We start from the raw sequence: 6000 nt of genomic DNA on the forward strand, positions 1-6000 counted from the left end.
CAAACTAACCACCCCCATCTGAAACTTTCACTTGAACAATATGTAAATTAATAATCCTTTTTAAACAATGTCCAAGCTGTATTCCTTCCACTAGGATAAGCTGCTTACATGAACCACACTGAAGTCACAGGCACTTGTTCTAACTAAGCTGAGAAATGCCCCCACACTCCAATTTCCTGGAACAATTCTCTCAGTGACATTACACCCTGTGTGCTGTAATGAGGAGCACAGAGAAAGATTACAACCTCTGCTTGAACTACAGGACATAGAGCAAGTCACCAAATTATAGAGACTAGAAAAAGGGTGTTTGTTCACTTCAACTGCAGCCTGGTCTGCTGCACTGTTCCCTCTGCCTGGATGCAGTAGCAGACAGCATGTAATTCTGCAAACATGGAAACATTTTCAGCAGTTACAGCCTCCTGAATGAAAAACTGACAGTACATAGTGGATGCCCCAAATCAATTAATTTTAACAAACAACATGTCAGAGAACATCCCAGGGATCGGAAGAATGACTAAAATAAAACAGAACACGCAGATGAGGAGACATAATTACACCACAGTCATGGGCTGAATGAAGTCATGAAAAAGCTTCTTGCCAATGAAACTATTTAAAAGCTATTGGAGGCTATATGACTGAGTTCTGGCACTCACAGTTTGAAACATCAATAAAACACCAAAAAATTACAGTTGATGTTTCTGAATGTGTACTTTCAGACACAGGAATATATGGCAGCTAGGAGACATGAACTGTTTATGTAAAAGAAGTAAAAGAAATAAAACACAGAGCTGGGGCTATTTCAATAAACACAGACTAACCCACCATTTCCTCACCAGAACATTTGTTTCTTGGGGATCCAACTCAAGTCTGTGTTCTACTTCAGTAAGGCAACTGCAAAAGGAAGAACATAAACTACCCATATGGGTAAGAAAATTTCTAGTAACATTAAGAACTTTTGGTTTAGAACAGATGTAGGAGGTATGGCTTGTGGCAGACTAAAAAAAAAAAAAAAAAAAAAACAACAAAAACCAAGACATCAGAGGAAGCTAGTTAATAACTCTGTGTGTATGAAGGAAAGTATGAACTATTCCAAATTTCCCTACTTATCCTCCCTCTCTCCCAGTAATTAAAATGCAACAGTGATGGCTGTTACAACCTCACAGCACAGCAGAAAACACTAAATCACTGCACCTGTGATACAAACACCTATGAGCTCTGATCTCTTAATAGCTGCTCCACAGGCACTGCCATTTCACTGAGCTAAGTTGTTTGGAGAGTTGTTTTTTTTAAAACATAACTTCTGTTTAAAATCCCTTCTCCTTGCTAGGAGCTGACAGCCTTTCCAAATGCCTCCCTGTACTAAGCAGCAAAATATTTGATGCCACGTGGTGTGTATGGCAGGGCAGGTAGGATTTAGGAGAGGATTATTAAAGCCTTCTGGAACACTGAAGGTAACCATTTCTGAGTTAACACCCTCCCTCCAACAACATGTTTCAGCTTCTTCTTCAAACATTATCTTCTGCTCCTACCTACCTTTCCTGCAGACAACTAAAGCTGTTCCAAGGTTAAATGAGAAGCTTCTCAATATTGAGTGTATTTTGGCTGAGGTTCAAACTCTCTCCAGCAGATACATGTGTAATCTGATTTCTGCAAAAGGAAGCCCTGGACATTGAAAGAGATAATTCACCTCTAACAAATGGTTCCTTCAAAAGTTTGAAAGATGGTGATGTAATTTCAAGAATTCTTTATGGAGTTAATTTTGCAATCTGGACAGTTATGGAAAGTTCTTTCCAGAATCACCAAAGGCACTGCTGGGAATGAAAATTCACTACACTGATTCTGAGAGGAGATACAACTTGCATCCATGAGTGCCAGTCACTCATCAGGATCCTAACATGACTGGCACCCTCAGAACACCATTCAGTGAGTATTTCTTGGCCCAGACAGAATTCTTGCTCTTTTCTAAATATCTGTACTACAAATTAGAAGTGGGAAGATACAAAAAAACCACAGCAGCATCAAAGTATGAGCAGCCCAATCACTAAGAAAAACTATGGAGACAACCAAAATGGCACTAAAAGAACTATGAAAACCAATGAGGTAGCTCTGCATAAATTCATGTGCTGCTGTCTGAACAGCATGAGAATGAAAACACCAAAGTCCTGGCTTGAAAGCATTAATAAGCAGAAAACATGTCCATGCTGCTGCTGAGTTCAGCACCTTGCTGGTTATACTTCATTTTCCAAAGATTTCTTACTTAGAAGTGTTGGAAAATAAACAAAAGTCACCCATTTTAGACAAAAAGCTCAGACAAGTGCTTTGTTAACAGCGCAGAAATTCCTGCAGGCTCCAGCCAAAATTCAGAGCCCCATTGAAACAACAGAAAAAAAAAGAACTGGAAGATCCAAGGAAGCTGCAGTCTGTGTAGACAGAATTTGGGAGAAAGAAAGGCCTTGCTTCAGTTTATGTATCAATGAGATGCAGTAAGATTCAAATTTTTTGAAAGAGCAAGGCAAACAAGTGAATTTAAGGATTCCAACCAAGCTGCTCATGACAGAAGGAGTACACAGAGCTAGGCAGCCTTTCCAACAGAGCTGCACACAGCAACAGTTCCACCACAAAGAAAACACGGCTGAAAAGGAAACAGAAAGAGACAACCCAGAAGAATGGAGCTATAGTGAGTTATGAAAGTTGAATTACAATTTTTTCCAGTATTTGTAATACCACGAGGGCTCTGCCACTGTCATTTCTCATCACTGCAGATCATTTCCCCACTCCTAAACATTGTGGGCCCAAGTGAAAATTCCTACTTGGGTACAAGCCACTCAGAGTGCAAGAATTTAACAAATCTGAACATATAAAATTATTCAAATAATAGCTAAAATCCTTATTTTCTCTAAATTGCTTTTCTTTGATCTCTTATTTAGAGCTTGAAGCCTCAATATCTTCATTCATTGTCAGTTTTACCAAGCAAACAACACCTGCCACAAAAAGAAAGTTAAAGATTCACAGAGGAATGTTTTTTTTTTTTGGAGGAAGGCTCATGTAATTCCAATGCCATTTCTGTGTCAAAGGAAAAAAACCAAACCTAATCAAACAAAAAGCATTTATTTTTTTTAATCAAGTTCAGCTAAACCCATTCAGACAAATCAAGACAACTGGGGAGTCCTAAGCCATTCTGCCCCTACCCAAAAGAGTGAAGATTTTGGGTAAAGAGCCTCTAGAGCTGAATGGGTTTTGTCCACAACTCTTCTGGTTGTTCTAATGCACCTGAAGTCAAGCTGCTGCCACTTTGTCAGTGTTTTAGCTAAGTGTTAAAATAAACCAGGAAAAAGATGCTCCATGCAAAGAGGTCCCAATGGGATTATTTGCTGAAACTTCAAAGACAAAGGGAGGCTCGAATTGCAATTTTAAAATCAGCAAAACAGCAATTGTATTAATTGAACTATTCCTGAAATATAGGGAACAAATTATACTCACACAGTCACTCTCAGGTCAGGAAACTGCCATTTTGCCATTTTTTTTTTGCAGTTGATATTGTTTGTTGCCTGTGGCAATGTGTACAAATTCTTACAGGACCCCACCATCCCTCTGCTGTATGGTTTCACTGATAACCTCACCACAAACATCTTAACAATTTAGTTAAATTAACAATTTAATACAGTCCTAAACAGCTCAATAAAACTGAACATATGGAATCATTCCTCTGTCTGCTCCTTAATTTCTCCTCTCCGTGTTTCTAGTTGCTCACCAATATCACTGCTCCTTTTAAAAACTAATTATTTAAAGCTTTCAAACTTCAGATCTTTCTAACTTCAACAAGAAGCACCAAGCAATTGTTTACAGTTTGTCTTATAAGCAATTTATTTTAACAATATGGCTGAATGAAACCCAAGTGAAAATAAAGTTTATACAGACAGAGCTTGGGAGTAAAATAAAAATAAACTATTTGGAGAAAACACAACCAGTATGTGTGTGCCCAATAATTAGAAGATGATGTTTGCACGGAGGCCCCAGAACTTCCTGTTTAGTCAAGCACTCAATATTATGAAATAATGCACTAACAATTTCCCAGACCCTTCACTTCACATGAAAACATTTGTGGGGTTCTAATCTCAGCAACATTAACACTGTTCTGGTGAGGATATAGGAAAAGCAGCACACAGGAGAGACCTGAAACCTGATGACTACACACGGGAATAAAATGGCAATAAAATAGGAAATGTTCTGAAGTTACAGCTGGAACCTGGCTTTGCTTGCAAGGAAATGACATCAAAACTATGCCAGAAGCACATTAAGACCTGGAAGTTAAATCCTCAAAGCTTAGGAAAAGCTGGAGTTTGCTCATTTGTACACACACAGAGCTTTTATTTACAAAGCTATTTTGCCCTCACGTCCCCAGCATTCCTATCTCATTAAAAGAACAAGGACAGATGATGACTGCTGCAATAAAGCAGATTTTTCACCCAAGACTACATAAAAAGAAACAAATAAAAAAACAACCCTTGTTCTTAGCCTTTTCTGCAGACAGAAGCTTTCAGGACAGAAGGCTTTCCTGAGGGCACACTGATTGCCAAGCTCACTTCTATCACTCCCATGATAAACAAGGCACTAAAGCTGCTCCTCTCCCTCCAAACCAGAGTTCATGACAGCTCTAAACATTCTGGCCACTTAATGAGGACAATGTTGAATTCACCTCTCCTTCAAAAACCAAAGCAGTGCTAATGCCAGCATTTCCTACGCTTACAGGGCCTTGCTCTGCAGCCTCAGAGTGGTTTTTTACAGAGAGTAGCAGCAGTTGATTTTTAACAAGGGTCTGTCCAAATACTTACTGTAATTGAGTGAGGGAACTAGAAAATTATTTACTGACAGCAACTGATTCTTTCTTCATTAAATTTTCCTACAATTTAATGCTAGCTGCTTAACCGCCCACGTTTTTCCACATTCTGCACTCCTTTCCACAGCCTGGGTTTTACTCAACAGCTGGAGATTTCCTTCAACTCATCCTCAAACACAAAGAGCTCAGGCACAGTTTACACATTTCTCATGGCTACTGCATTTTGGAGCATTTCTAAGGAAAAAAATACCACAGAACTTAATGGACAAATAGCTATGATATATGGTCAAGAAGAATAGAGGCTGCCATTTGAATTTCAGATGACAGGGACAGTTGGCAGTAAAAATGAATTGCACACATAGATACGGAAAATCCTTCAAGTTACAGCTGAGACCCAAATATGAGAGCACGTTTCATTCTCTAGGTCACAACCCAGCAAGGCACTGAATGTGAGAGCAACATCACAAATCTGAGCAGTCCCACATAATTCAGCTGCATGTGGCATATCACCACAAGCACACTGAAGTGCTTTGCTTTATTTAAACTGCAGCTATCAAAATACAAGCCATGTTACACTTGAGTTTGTTTGGTTTGTAAATTATTATCTTAGAAGACTTTAGAGACCTTTTTATCTACTAAAATATTCTTACTTTTGAGAACTAACCTGCTAGCAATGAAGAGAAGAGGCTAATGTACTTTTTCCTCTCTCTGTAAACTGCATTTCTCTACATTTCAATATTGAAACGTGGTTAGCCAGTTTTGTTTTTTCCTTCCTGGCACTTTTAGATGCTCTTCTGATACATATAGATATATACTGCTATAAAGTTTACACTCTAAACAGCAGAAGTGTACTTCATTGCAACTGTCTGTCAGTGCAAGAAGTTTTTATTCTGTTGTTTTAGTCACATATAAACACCTTTTGAGAAGAGCTGTTAAAAAAATCAGAGCAACTGTTTCATGTATTTATAAACACACTCTGTTCTGTAGGGTCCAACAGGCAGCTGAAATATCCATTAGTGAATTGTACTGGTGTTTGTGTTTAAACACAAACAAAATAAGAAAAAAAGATAGCAACTTGACAGAAATCTGTAACTCAGTTTGTGGTTTAACACAGAGCAGAGTTTAGCACACAAATATAGAAAAGCAGACCTTGCAGCAGTGGC

This window comes from Melospiza georgiana, chromosome 6 (genome assembly GCF_028018845.1).
Source record: "Melospiza georgiana isolate bMelGeo1 chromosome 6, bMelGeo1.pri, whole genome shotgun sequence".
Classification (NCBI taxonomy): Eukaryota; Metazoa; Chordata; class Aves; order Passeriformes; family Passerellidae; genus Melospiza; species Melospiza georgiana.